Raw genomic sequence first — 16,327 nt, forward strand, 5'->3', positions numbered from 1 at the left:
GCAGTCTCCCCTGGTGGAGAATTTGCAGGGAGGACTCTACTTATGTTTGCAAAGCACTAAATAAGCAGAGAAGTCACACAAACTAAGGGTATAGTGTACGCTCAAAATGCCAGAATTTAATAGGATCTGGCCACACCCACCCAGCACTGGGAGTAACTCAGCACAACCACAGTGCAGCTGGGCAGCTGCAGTCCACAGTGCAGGATTGTTGCCTGGGACAGTCACACTTCTGCGCAGGGGGGACAGGGCTCTTCCTGGGGCAGTGACACTTCTGCTGGGGGGCTCTGCCCAGGGCAGTCACACTTCCGCACTCTGCCACTCTTTGCAACCCATTTGCAGGACAGCTACTGTCCATCTATCTATTCTTGTTCTGTAAAGGTAGCTGGTAACATCCTTGTTCTGAAGGCAGACCCTAAGGGCTTTTAAAAAATAAGTAAAAAAAGCCAATCTATAGTTACATTCTATACAGAAAAAGAACAGATTTCCAATCCTGAGGAGATTAATAGCAAAAAGTCTCCAGACAAAACCAAAAGGGGAATACAGCTTAGTCCCCTTTATCAAAAGATCTTAACAGAGAGCTAGAAGAAAAATGGGGAAAGGAAAGAAAAGCTCTGCGAGAGAATATGGAAAAGGCATATAACTCATTAAAATAAAAATTTGATAAAGTGGGAAAAGAAAACAACTTCCTGAAATGTGAATTGGAAAAGCCAAAGAACTCCCAGGGAAACAGAATTTGTGAATGAGAAAAGATAAAGAACTCCCAGGAAAGTAGGATTTGTGAATTGGAAAGCCTAGACAAGATGACAGAGAACCAAGACGGAACATTCTAAACTCTCTAATTCCCTTTCTACCAACTATTTAATTTAGCCTCAAAAATAGCACTTGAGGGGTACACACGAAGATTGGAAATACAAAAAACTTACCAGAGGAAGAGATTCTGGAATAACACTAGGAGAGGTTTGACCTGAGGTGGTGGGAGTAGACCAGTGCACAGCAGGGATAGAAATGGGAGTGGAACGGCCTCTGTGGTTGGAAGGTTTACATAGAGCTCACTGCTATAGCTTGACTACTTTGCTTCAGTGGCAGAGTAGTGGACCTGCAGAGAAATTGGAGTCTGGTGTAGAGGGTACTCTGAGGGACGCCAAAGCCTGAGAGGATCTGGCTGTGTCCACCCAGGCCCAGAAGTGCCCTGGCGTAGACCATAACACAGCTCGTTGCAGCATTCTGCAGCAAGGGGCTTGTGGTGGGGGGCAGTCACACACATTAAGGGCACAGCTCGGGGCAGCCTCTCATCTGTACAGTGAGGGGCTAAGCCAGAGGTAGTGGAATTTCCCCAGCTCGACTCTGCTCCCCAGGCAGAGATACTTCCGGTGCAGTGAGGGACAAGATGACTGCGAATACTCAAATTGGGCATTTGTGGGAGGGGCAGTGATACCTTTGCTCCTTAACCTCCAGCCTTAAGGTCACTAATCCTCACAGTGGAGCTCCTCAAAGGGCATTTACATAGCCCAGCCCGTGATAACCAGGCATACTCGCTTCTGAATGGAGCTCTTCCCAGAGCCCTCATTTAGCTTAGCCATTCCTTGCAGCCCATTGAGAGGACAGTTACTGTCCATATACTCATCCTTGCTCTGCAGAGAAAGCTGGTAATCTCCTTGCCCTGAGGGCAGACCCTGAAGGCTTTAAAAAAATGAGCAAAAAAATGAAAAAAATGATTGACAGCTTCTATGCAGAAAAAGAGCGGGCTTCCAACCCTGAGGAGACTAATAGCAGACAGCCTCCAGACAAGAAATCATCAAAGACAACTGCCCACAGGTAATAGAACCGGAAGGTAAAATAGACATTGAAAGAATTCATGGAATACCTTCTGAAAAAGACCCTAAAAAAACAATCACAAAAAAACCCAAACAAACAAACAAACAACAATAACAAAAAACTCCACAGAATATTTTGGCCATATTTCAGAACTATCAAACTAAGGGAAAATATTATAAGCAGCCAGGAAAAAAAAAAAAAAAAAAAAAAAAAACAATTCAAATACCAAGATGTCACAATATGGGCCACTCAAGATCTGATTGCCTCTACATTACAGGATCAAAGGGCCTGGGATCTGATATTCTGAAAGGCAAAAGAACTTGGAATACAGCCAAGGATAAACTACCCAGCTAAGTTGAGCATTTTTCTTTCATGGAAGAAGATGGACATGTAATGAAACAGATGAATTCCATATGTTTCTAAGAAAAAAAAAAAAACAGATTGAAACACCAAATTTGATCTCCAATCATAGGACTCAAGAGGAGCAGAAAAAGGTAAAAGGGACTCTTGAGAACTGTATTTCTATTGTGGATATACATTAAGACAACATGTATAATTTGATTTTAAGGATATGACAGAAAAAGGGGGGGAAGGAGAAATTGAAAGGGGATAGTGTCATAAAAAAGGGAAAGGGGAGATAAAAAGAGGGAAACTACATCCCACAAAGAGGCAAAGAAAACCTATCATATCTGAGGGAAGTTAGAGAGAGGGAGGAATATTGTGTGAACCTTACTCCCATCAGAATTGCCCCAAAGAGAAAAATATTGAAATATTAATTTTACAGAAAATTCTTTCTCATCTCATTAAAAAGGGGGAGAGGAAAAGGGAAAAGCAAAAGAGCAATAAAGAAAGGGATGAAGAAAGGGAAAGGGATTTAAAAGGAGGAGGGAAGCATACTAAAGAAGGAGGGCTGTGTGACAAAAGGGGGACTCAGAAGTTTAATATTGGGGAAAGGGTTCGGGGGGGTAAGGGAAAAAAAAGCATAATCAGGGGATTATGATGGCAGGAAATACAGAATTAGTAATATTAACTGTAAATGTGAATGGGATGAACTCTCCCATTAAGCGGAGATGGATAGCAGATGGGATCAGTACTCAGAACCCTACAATATGTTGTTTACAGGAAACACATTTAAAGCAGGGAGATACATACAGAGTAAAGTTAAAAGGCTGGAGCAGAATCTATTGTTTTTAAAGTGAAGTAAAAAAAAAAAAAAACAGATGTAGCCATTCTTATCTCACATCAAGCAAAAGCAAAATTTGATCTAATTAAAAAGAGATAAGGAAGGAAATTATATCTTACTAAAGGGTAGCATAGACAATGAAGCATATATATGCACCAAGTGGTATAGCATCTAACTTCCTAAAGGAGAAGTTAAGAAATGTGCAAGAAAAAATAGATAACAAAACTATAATAGTGGGAGATCTCAACCTTGCACTCTCAGAATCAGATAAATCAAACCACAGAACAAATAAAAAAGAAAGAGGTAAGTTGAATATTAGGAAAATTGGATATGATAAAACTTTGGAGAAAACTGAATGGTGACTGAAAGGAGTATACTTTCTTCTCAGCAGTTCATGGAACCTATACAAAAATTGACCATATATTAGGACATAAAGATCTCAAAATTAAATGCAGGAAGCCATAAATAGTAAAGGCTTTCTTCTCAGATCACGATGCAATAAAAACTACATTCAACAAAAAGGGGTAAATACATCAAAAAGTAATTGGAAATGAAATGATCTCATCTTAAAGAATGATTGGGTGAAACAGCAAATTATAGACACAACTAATAATTTCACTGAAGATAATGACAATGATGAGACATCATACCAAAATTTGTGGGATGCAGCTAAAGCCGTAATAAGGGGGAATTTTTTATCTTTGGATGCTTGCTTGAAGAAAATAAAGAGAAGATCAATAAATTGGTATTGAAACTTAAAAAGCTAGAAAAAGACCAAATTAAAACCCCCCAATCAAATACTAAAGTTCAAATTCTAAAATTAAAAGGAGAAATTAATGATATTGAAAGTAAAAATACTATTTAACTAATAAATAAAACTAAGAGTTTGTTTTATGAAAAATACCCATAAAATAGATAAACTTTTGGTAAATCTGATTAGAAAAAGGAGAAAGGCAAATCAAATACTGAGTCTTAAAAATGAAAACGGGGAACTGTCCACAAATGAGGAGGAAATTAATGAAATAATAATGAGTTACTTTGCCGCACTTTATGACAATAAATTTGATAACCTAAGAGAAATGGAAGACGACCTCCAAAAATATAGGCTTCCCAGATTAACAGAAGAGGAAGTAAATTGCTTAAATAATCCCATTTCAGAAAAACAAATAGAGCAATCTATTAATGAACTCCCTAAGAAAAAAATCTCCAGGATCAGATGGATTCACAAGTGAATTCTGCCAAACATTCAAAGAACAATTAGCTCCAATGTTATGTAAAATATTTCAAAAAATAGGGAGTGAAGGAGTCCTAACAAATTCCTTTCATGACACAGAAATGGTACTGATACCCAAACCAGTTAGGATGAAAATGGAGAAAGAAAACTATAGCCCAATCTCCATAATAAATATTGATGCTAAAATCTTAAATAATGTATTAGCAAAAAGACTACAGAAAATCATCCCCAGGATAATACATAATGATCAAGTAGGATTTATATCAGGAATGCAGGGCTGATTCAATATTAGGAAAACTATCAGTATAATTCTCCATATTAATAATCAAATTAACAAAAATCATATGATCATCTCAATAGAATGCAGAAAAAGCATTTGATAAAATCCAATATCGATTTCTGTTAAAAACACTTGAGAGTGTAGGAATAAATGGACTTTTCCTTAAAGTAACGAGTAGCATCTATTGAAAACCATCAATAAGTATCATATGTAATGGGGTAAGATTGCAACCATTCCCATTAAGATCAGGGGTGAAACAAGGTTGTCCATGATCACCATTACTATTCAATATTGTATTAGAAGTGCTAGCTTTGGCAATAGGAGTGGAGGAACATATTAAAGGAATTAGAGGAGGTAGTGAGGACAACAAATTATCACTCTTTGCTGACAATGTGATGGCATATGTAGAGAACAATAAAGATTCAACTAAAGAGCTATTAGAAATAACCGAGGCGGAGCCAAGATGGCGGAGAAGATACACGCCACTGTGTAAGCTCCTTTCTTCCCTCACAACCAACTAGATTTAATCAGCCTCAGAAATAGCGTTGGACTGATAGAATCCACAAGGAATGGAAGCACGACTTACCAGCTGAAGAGAATCTGGAGTTTCATCAGGAAAGGTCAGCTCCCAGGGGAGGAAGAAGAGAGGCCAGAAAAGACGGTGGGGTAGTGGCACACTGCACTGGTCGTGCTGGGGAGGGCTCTGGGATCAGAGAATCCACTGACATAAAAGAATCTGGCACAGGCTGTTTGCTCTTCTCTGCTTATAAAACAGCAGATCAGAGGACAAATCTAAGCCACTTTAAAATTTAAAACTAGATTGGATCTTCCCGGGACCCCAGGGGTGACCCAGCAGATCTCAGCACCAGGACATAAGCAATCCAGGGTTTTGCCTCGGGGTACTTAAGAGATTGAAGAGTGGGCGGGGCGGTAACTCATAGTGCCTGGCTCTGCTGGAGGCTGTGCAACGGAAGTCCCAGAGAAGCGGAACCTTTGAACTAGGGACTGCGGTTTCTGGCAGACACTTCCCAGTTTGAGTGCAGGGGCTTTTCATGTCACCTGCTGCAGACATCCACGCCCCACCGGGATGCATAGGCTAGGCTTTGAGTCACCTTTGCTGTTCAGTCTCAACCTCAGGGAAGCCGCTAAAACACAGTGCCCTCAAAGCACAGCAGTGCTGGTCACCTCTGAGGGATTTCCAGGGAGGGGGTGGGGAACTCTTTCCCAGAGCTCTCTCTTAGCTCAGGTGCAGGGGCCGCTGCATCCATCCAGTCTGAGAGGAAGCTGGTAAAGAAATAAATAAATAATTTCCTACCCCAGGGACAGACCGCAAAAGATTTTTTAAGTATGAGCAAGAAGCCCAAAAAAAAACATAGATTCCTTCTACACAGAGAAAGAGCGGGTATCCAACCCTGAGGAATTTAACAGCAGAGAGTCAGCAGATAACAACCTAAAGGGGAACTATTCCTGCCCCCCATCACATAACTCTCTCCATGAAGAGACTATTAAAAAGTTAAGAGAGTTTGAAGAAAAATGGGGAAAGGAAAGGGAAGCTATGAAAGAGAATAACAACATCCTGAAATTGGAGTTGGAAAAAATAAAGAATTCACAGGAGATGCAGGGAAACAAAATTAGTGAATTAGAAAAGGTAAAAAAAATCACAGGAAAATAGGATTTCTGAATTGGAGAAGATAAAAAAGTCCCAAGAAAATAAGATTTCTAAACTGGAAAAAGAAAATAATTCTCAAAAAAAAATTAGGGAAATGGAAAAAAATTCAATGGAGCAAAATAATTCATTTAAAAATGAAATTGGGCATTTACAAAAAGAACTGAAAACTGTGAAAGAAGAAAATAACTCCTTAAAAGTCAGGATGGAACAAATAGAAATGAATGATTCACAGAGAACCCAAGAATCAGTCAAACAAAACAAAAAAATGAGAAGCTAAGTTTAGCATCTTTTTCCATGAAAGAAGATGGTCATTCAATGAAATAGAGGAATTCCACATGTTTCTAAGAAAAAAACCAGACTTAAACAAAAAATTTGATCTACATCCACAAGACTGAAGAGAAACAGAAAAAGGTACACAGAACCCTTGAGAACTGTAACTCTGTTGTGGGTATATAGAAAGTACGCATGGATAATTTGATTTTACTGATATAAAAGAAAAAAAAGGAGGGGGTGTAGTAAAGGGAAGGGGGTAGTATCAGAAAAAGGGGAGGATGTGATAAAAAGAGGGAAACTACATCCCAGGAAGAGGCATAGAAAATACACCATCTCTGAGGGAGTTTGGAGAGGGGGAGAATCATTGTGTAAGTCTCATTCTCATCAGAAGAGGCTCAAAGAGTAAATAATTGTCATATTTGTTTTTCAGAGAATTCTCTCTCACCTCATCAAAAGGGGGGAGAGGAAAAGGGAAAAGGAAAAGGAGAATAAGGGAAGGGACGTGGAGGGAGGGGGGAGGGATACTAAAAAAAAAGGGAGGGCTGTGTGTCACAAGTGGGGTCTATAAATTAAATATTGGGGAAGGGGTTTAGGGGGGTCAAGGGAAAAAGCATAATCTGGGGATAATATGATGGCAGGAAATACAGAATTAGTAATTTTAACTGTAAATGTGAATGGGATGAACGCTCCCAACAAACGGAGACGGATAGCAGACTGGATCAAAAATCAGAACCCTACAATGTGTTGTTTACATGACACACACTTAAAGCAGGGAGATACATATAGAGTAAAGACAAAAGGTTGGAGCAGAATCTATTATGCTTCAGGTAAAGCCAAAAAGGCAGGGGTAGCTATCCTTATCTCAGATCAAGCAAAATCAGAAGTTGATCTAATTAAAAGAGATAAGGAAGGAAACTATATCCTGCTGAAAGTTAGCATAAATAATGAAGCCATATCGATACTAAACATATATGCACCAAGTGGTATAGCATCTAACTTTCTAAAGGAAAAGTTAAGAGAATTGCAAGAAGAAATAGACAGTAAAATTATAATAGTGGGAGAACTCAACCTTGCACTCTCAGATTTAGACAAATCAAACATCAAAACAAACAAGAAAGAAATTTAAAAAGTAAATAGAACATTAGAAAAACTAGGTATGATAGACCTTTGGAGAAAACTGAATGGCAATAGAAATGAATATACTTTCTTCTCAGCAGTTCATGGATCCTATACAAAATTGACCATATATTAGGACATAAAGATCTCAAAATTAAATGTAGGAAGGCAGAAATAATAAATGCCTTCTTCTCAGACCACAATGCAATAAAAGCTACATTCAGTAAAAAGTTAGGGATAAACAGACCAAAAAGTAATTGGAAACTGAATAATCTCATCTTAAAGAATGACTGGGTGAAAGAGCAAATTATAGAAACAATAATTTCACCCAAGATAATGACAATGAAGAGACATCATACCAAAATCTGTGGGATGCAGCTAAAGCAGTAATAAGGGGAAATTTTATATCTTTAGAGGCTTATTTGAAGAAAATAGAGAAAGAGAAGATTAACGAATTGGGCTTACAACTTAAAAGACTAGAAAAAGACCAAATTATAAACCCCCACCCAAAAATTAAACTGGAAATACAAAAATTAAAAGGAGAAATCAATAATATTGAAAGTAAAAAAAACTATTGAATTAATAAATAAAACCAAGAGTTGGTTTTATGAAAAAGCCAATAAAATAGATAAACCTTTGGTAAATATGATCAGAAAAAAGAAAGAGGAAAATCAAATTGTTAGTCTTACAAATGAAAAGGGAGATCTTTCCACCAATGAAGAGGAAATTAGAGAAATAATGAGTTACTTTGCCCAACTTTATGCCAATAAATTTGATAACTTAAGTGAAATGGATGACTTCCTCCAAAAATATAGGCTCCCTAGATTAACAGAGGAGGAGATAAATTGCTTAAATAGTCCCATTTCAGAAAAAGAAATAAAACAAGCTATTAATCAACTCCCCAGGAAAAAATCCTCAGGACCAGATGGATTTACATGTGAATTCTACCAAACATTTAAAGAACAATTAGCCCCAATGCTATATAAACTATTTGAAAAAATAGGGAATGAAGGAGTCCTACCAAACTCCTTTATGACACAGACATGGTACTGATAGCTAAACCAGGTCGATTGAAAACTGAGAAAGAAAATTATAGACCAATTTCCTTAATGAATATTGATGCTAAAATCTTGAATAAGATATTAGCAAAAAGACTTCAGAAAATCATCCCCAGGAGAATACCCTATGATCAAGTAGGATTCATAACGGGAATGCAGGGCTGGTTTAATATTTGGAAAACTATTAGTATAATTGACCATATTAATAATCAAATTAATAAAAACCATATCATCATCTCAATAGATGCAGAAAAAGCATTTCACAAAATCCTACATCCATTCCTACTAAAAACTCTTGAGAGTATAGGAATAAATGGATTATTCTTTAGAATAATCAGGAGCATATATTTAAGACATTCAGTAAGGATAATATGCAATAGAAATAAACTGCAACCTTTCCCAGTAAGATCAGGAGTGAAACAAGGTTGCCCACTATCACCATTACTATTCAATATAGTACTAGAAACGCTAGCCTCGGCAATAAGAGCTGAGAAAGAGATTCAAGGAATTAGAGTAGGAAATGAGGAAATCAAACTATCACTCTTTGCAGATGACATGATGGTATACTTAGAGAACCCCAAAGACTCTGCTAAAAAGCTATTAGAAATAATTCAGAATTTTAGCAAAGTGGCAGGATACAAAATAAATCCACATAAATCCTCAGCATTCTTATATATCACCAACAAAATGCAACAGAAAGAGATACAAAGTGAAATTCCATTCCAAACAAATGTTGAGAGTAAAAAGTATTTGGGAATCCATCTACCAAAGAATAGTCAGGAATTATATGAGAAAAATTACAAAACACTTGCCACAAAAATAAAGTCAGATTTAAATAATTGGAAAGACATTCAGTGCTCTTGGATAGGCAGAGCGAATATAATAAAGATGACAATATTCCCCAAACTAATCTATTTATTTAGTGCTATACCAATCAGACTCCCAAGAAACTATTTTAATGACCTAGAAAAAATAACAACAAAATTCATATGGAAGAATAAAAGGTCAAGAATTGCAAGGGAACTAATGAAAAAAAAAGTCAGAGGAAGGTGGTCTAAAGTGTACCTGATCTAAAGCTATATTATATAGCAGCAGTCACCAAAACCATTTGGTACTGGCTAAGAAATGGAACGGTAGATCAGTGGAACAGATTAGATACAAAGGACAAAAAAGGGTACATCTATAGCAATCTAATCTTTGACAAACCCAAAGATACAAACATTAGGGACAAAAATGTATTATTCGGAAAAACTGTTGGGAAAACTGGAAATTAGTATGGCAGAAATTAGATATGGACCCACAATTAACACCATATACCAAGATAAGATCAAAATGGGTCCATGTTTTAGGCATAAATAATGAGATCATAAATAGATTAGAGGAAAAGACAATAGTCTACCTCTTATTCCTGTGGAGGAGGACGGAATTTATGACCAGAGGCGAATTAGAGATCAGTATTGATCACAAAATAGAAGAGTTTGATTACATCAAACTAAAAAGTTTCTGTACAAACAATACTAATGCAAACAAGATTAGAAGGGAAGTAACAAATTGGGAAATATTTTTAAAAGTAAAGGTTCTGAAAAAAGGTCTCATTTCCAAAATATATAGCTAACCGACCCTGATTTATAGGAAACCAAACCATTGTCCAATTGATAAATGGTCAAAGGAAATGAACAGACAATTCTCAGATGAAGAAATTGAAACTATTTCTAGCCATATGAATAGATGCTCCAAGTCATTATTAATCAGAGAAATGCAAATTAAGAGAACTCTGAGATACCACTACACACGTGTCAGATTGGCTAAAACGACAGGAACAAATAATGATGAATGTTGGAGGGGATGTGGGAAAACTGGGACACTGATACATTGTTGTTGGAGTTGTGAAAGAATCCAGCCATTCTGGAGAGCAATTTGGAACTATGCCCAAAAAGTTGTCAAACTGTGCATACCCTTTGACCCGGCAGTGCTGTTATTGGGATTATATCCCAAAGAAATACTAAAGAGTGGAAAGGGACCTGTATGTGCCAAAATGTTTGTGGCAGCTCTTTTTGTTGTAGCTAGAAACTGGAAGTTGAACGGATGTCCATCAATTGGAGAATGGTTGGGTAAATTGTGGTATATGAAGTTTATGGAATATTATTGCTCTGTAAGAAATGACCAGCAGGAGGAATACAGAGAGGCTTGGAGAGACTTAAATCAACTGTTACTGAGTGAAATGAGCAGAACCAGAAAATCACTATACACTTCAACAACAATACGGTATGAGGATGTATTCTGATGGAAGTGGAAATCTTCAACATAAAGAAGATCCAACTCACTTCCAGTTGATCAATGATGGACAGAAATAACTATACCCAGAGAAGGAACACTGGGAAGCAAATGTAAATTGTTAGCACTACTGTCTATCTACCCAGGTAACTTATACCTTTAGAAGCTAATAATTAAGGTGCAACAAGAAAAAGGTATTTACACACATATATGGTATCTAGGTTATATTGTAACACATGTAAAATGTATGGGATTACCTGCCATCGGGGGGAGGGAGTGGAGGGAGGGAGGGGATAATTTGGAAAAATGAATAAAAAAATAAAAAATATATAAAAAAAAGAAAAAAAAAGAAAAAGAAATAACCCACATCTTTAGCAAAGTTGCAGGATACAAAATAAATCCACATAAATCATCAGCATTCTTATATGTCACTAACAAAATGCAACAGTTAGAGTTACAGAGACATTTCATTTAAAGTAACTACTGATAATATAAAATATTTAGGGATCTATCTGCCAAGGAAAATCAGAAATTATATGAGCTAAACTACAAAAAAACTTTCCACACAAATTAAGTCGGATCTAACCAATTGGAAAAATATTAAATGCTCTTGGATAGGGTGAGCAAGTATAATAAATATGATAATATGCCCTAAACTAATCCATTTATTTAGCCCTATACAAATCAGACTCCCCAAAACCTATTTTAATGACATAGAAAAAAATAACAACAAAGTTCATATGGAAAAACAAAAGGTCAAGAATTTCAAGGGAATTAATGAAAAAAAAATCAAATGAAGGTGGCCTAGCTGTACGAGATCTAAAATTATATTATGAAGCTGTGGTTACTGAAACCATTTAGTATTGGCTGAGAAACAGACTAATTGATCAGTGAAATAGGTTAGCTCCAAAGGACAAAATACTCAATAACTCTAATAACCTAATGTTTGACAAACCCAAGAACTACGGCCTTTGGGATAAGAACTCAATGTTTGACAAAAATTGCTGGGAAAATTGGAAATTAATGTAGCAGAAATTAGGCATTGACCCACACTTAACACTCTACTCCAAGGTCATGTCAAAATGGGTTCATGACCTAGGGATAAAGAATGAGATTATAAATAAATTAGAGGAACATAGGATAGTTTACCTCTCAGACCTGTGGAAGAGGAATGAATTTATGTCCAAAGAAGAACTAGAGATCATTATTGATCACAAAGTAGAAACTTTGATTATATCAAACTGAAAAGATTTTGTACAAACAAAACTAATGCAGATAAAATTAGAAGGGAAACAATAAACTGGGAAAACATTTTTACAGTCAAAAGTTCCAATAAAACCTCATTTTCAAAATATATAGAGAATTGACTCTATAAGAAATCAAGTCATTCTCCAATTGATAAATGGTCAAAGGAAATGAACAGACAATTCTCAGATGAAGAAATTGAAACTATTTCTAGCCATATGAAAAGATGCTCCAAGTCATTATTAATCAGAGAAATGCAAATTAAGACAACTCTGAGATACCACTACACACCTGTCAGATTGGATAGAATGACAGAGAAAGATAATGGGCAATGTTGGAGGCGATTGGAAAAACATGGACACTGATAAATTGTTGGTGGAATTGTGAATATATCCAGCCATTCTGGAGAGCAATTTGGAACTAGGCTCAAAAAGTTATCAAACTGAGCATACCCTTTGACCCAGCAGTGTTACTGGGCTTATATCCCAAAGAGATCTTAAAGAAGAGAAGGGGACCTGTATTGCAAGAATGTTTGTGGCAGCCCTCTTGGTAGTGGCTAGAAACTGGAAACTACGTGGATGCCCATCAATTGGAGAATGGCTGAATAAATTGTGGTATATGAATGTCATAGAATATTAATGTTTTGTAAGAAATGACCAGCAGGATGATTTCAGAAAGGCCTGGAGAGAGTTAGAAGAACTGATGCTGAGTGAAATGAGCAGGACTAGGGATCATTATATATTTCCACAATAATACTATGTGATGATCAGTTCTGATGGACATGGCTCTGTTCAACAATGAGATGAACCAAATCAATTCCATTTGTTCAATAATGAAGAGAACCAGCTAAACCCAGCGAAGGAACTCTGGGAAACGAGTGTGAACCACAACATAGCATTTCCAATCCCTTTGTTTTTGTTCACTAGCATTTTTGATTTCCTTCTCAGGTTAATTTTACCTTATTTCTAAGTCCGATTGTTTTTTTTTTTTTTTTTTTTTTTTTTGTATGTAGCAAAATAACGGTATGAATATGTATCTTGTATTTAACATATACTTTAACATATTTAACATGTATTGGTCTACCTGCCATCTGGGAGAGGGGAGGGAAGGAGGGGAAAAGTTGGAACAGAAGATTTTGCAAGGGTCAATGCTGAAAAATTAACCATGAATATGTCTTGTAAATAAAAGTAAAATAATAAAAAATATATAAAAAAGATATTAAAAAACTATGTTATCTGCCCCCCAAAATGATTGTAATGCATTTGTATAAAAAAACATTCTTTTCATTTCTACATTATCCTTTGGATGACTTTATAAATAATTTGATGAGCTAATAAAACACCAGTAAACTGTATATGTTTAACGAAAAAAAAAAATTCACAAATCCATTTGTGTGGACAGTAGGACACAAACCAATCACAGACTCTCATAGTAGAAAGAGCAAAAAGGGGTTTATAAAAAATCTCACAACAAAGGGCATCTCCAAACAACAGTGTCTGTTAAAGAAGTGCAAAGCATAAATTAGAAATTACAAGATTAAATAGAACAAAAGTGTTTTCTTCTGTGGAAATCCTAGTCATGTGCTGGAGGCCAAATTTTCCTTATAAACTTTCTGGTGGGCTATACATGAGCTGCTACTTCCTTTTGGTATCCAGCACAGCATTCTGCCTTGTGGTGTCTTTCCCTTTCCCATACTACATGGTATATCTCCACGCCCGCTATGCTTTCTGACACCACTTCTCCTCCCAACAGTGAACTAACGCTTTTAGGGTACTATGTCCCTTTCAGGATTTATCTGCCAGCTAAGGGCAAAACCCAGCCTCATGGGGTACTCCTTCTCTACCAAGATATTGTGAGTTCCTCCAAGGAACTAACAAAAGCCCTTTCCTTGCTAACTATATGCTCTCTCACATTTAGAACAGATCCAGTGCTTTTGTTATCTGGTTAGTACTTATTTCAACCATAGCCTAGAGTCTAAAGATCCTGTTCAGCAACAAATTGCAGTTCTGTATCCCTGACTCTTATGTCAGGCCATCTATCACCTTATTCATTTATGTCCTCAATAAAAATAATAATGTGATAACCTTTCACAAATAAAAATATCTATCATGAAAAATCATCAATAACCAAAATGCTAAAAGAAACAATTATATGCATATAGCAAGAGATATCTAGGCCAACTATTCACTTATTTAGGATATAATGGGCACATCATTTCAAATAGAAAACTGCAACATCTTACATCTACTAAATACTTACTCTTCTTATGAAAACTTGCTATAAGAGGAAAAAAAGCTGAGCTGATTATAATCAAAAACTGTTCCTTCAGTCCTGAGCCTGAGGGTCACATACATGACAGGATGAAGCATTCTTAGTTAATTATATACAGTAATAATGTCTGTTTATGGTCATACTTAGGAATAATCAGGTGCGTTGTCATTCAAAGGGACACACTGGGAAAATGAGTCAGAAGGATCCCATTTTAAGCTGAGGGTCAAGGCTGTTCTCTCAGCTTATGCCCACAAACAACTCTCCACCAGTAACAATTCAGAATCACATTCCTCTGACTAGCTTGTGGCATATTTCTTTCGCATGGTGGATTACTGCCTTGATGGTCCCTTTGACAATCATATCTGAATTCAAAAAGCTTCAGGTGAATTTAGCTCTCAAAGATCACCTATCCTAAATAAGTATTGACAATAGCTCCTTATGTTGATAATAGATACTAACCATGTTTAAGGGGGCAAAGACATAGATTACTGTTTTCACAGTCTTTCTAAACATTGGAAACAGCTTGAAAATGGCACAATTCAATCCAGTAAAACTTACATCCACTATAGAGAATACCCTTATTTCACATTAAAGTACCCTATCAGAAATAAATCAAATTCACATGTATCATTGAATATCCATTTTATTCCCTGAAAGGTAATGCACATTTTCGCTAGATAGTAATAGTAATCCAAGTTCCTTTGCCTTTCAGAAGATCAGATTTCTGGCCCTTCAGTCCTTTAAGTTGGAAGCTGCTAGGTCCTGGGTAATTTGGATTGTGGCTCCTCGGTATTAGAATTGTTTCATTCTGTCTGCCTGCAATAATTTTCCCTTGATTCAATAATTATTGAATGTGGCTACTATATTCCTTGGAATTTTCATTTTGGGGTCTCTTTCAGAAGATAATCAATGAATTCTTTCAATGGCTACTTTAACTCCTGGTTCTGGAATATGAGGGCACTTTGATGATTTCCAATAAGATGATTTCTAGGATCTTTTTTTTTTTTTTTTCTTCATCATTGCTTCAGGAAGTCAAATAGTCCTTAGAATGTCTCTCCCAGATCTATTTTCCTGGTGAGTTTTTTTTTTTTTTCCCTAAAAAGTATGTCATATTTTTCTTCTTTCTTTCTTTCTTTCTTTCTTTCTTTCTTTCTTTCTTTCTTTCTTTCTTTCTTTCTTTCTTTCTTTCTTTCTTTCTTTCTTTCTTTCTTTCTTTGTTCTTTCTTTCATTTTCTTTTTTTTTTTTTTTTTGGTTTTGTTTGGTTCTGAAAGCCTTACTGAGTCATTAATGTTCTTTTGTTCAATTCTAAATTTTAGTGCATTACTTTCTTCAGTTCTCTTTTTTAACTCCTTTTGCATTTGGCCAATTGAATTGTTTTGTTCCTTGCATTTATTTCCATTTCACAAATTCTGTTTTTCTTTTTTTCTTTTTTTTTTTTTTAATTTTTTAGTTACCAGATATATGCATATATACTTTAACAACATTGACAATTGTCAAATCTTTTATTCTAATTTTCCCCCTCCTTCCCACACACCAGGTGGCAGTTTGACCAATACATGTTAAATATGTTAAACTATAAATTAAATACAATATATGTATACATGTCCAAACAGATGTTTTGCTATACAAAAAGAATCGAACTTTGAAAAAGTGTACAATTAGCCTGTGAAGGAAACCCAAAATGCAGGCGGAGAAAAATAGAAGGATTGGGAATTCTAGTCGTTCATAGTCATGCTCCAGAGTTCTTTCACTGGGTGTAGCTGGTTCAGTTCATAACTGCTCTATTGGAACTGATTTGGTTCATCTCATTTTTGAAGATGGCCACATCCATCAGAATTGATCATCATATAGTATATTGTTGTTGAAGTTATAATGATCTCCTGGTCCTTCTCATTTCACTCAGCATCA

Source organism: Sminthopsis crassicaudata, chromosome 3, assembly GCF_048593235.1.
Source record: "Sminthopsis crassicaudata isolate SCR6 chromosome 3, ASM4859323v1, whole genome shotgun sequence".
Taxonomy (NCBI): Eukaryota; Metazoa; Chordata; class Mammalia; order Dasyuromorphia; family Dasyuridae; genus Sminthopsis; species Sminthopsis crassicaudata.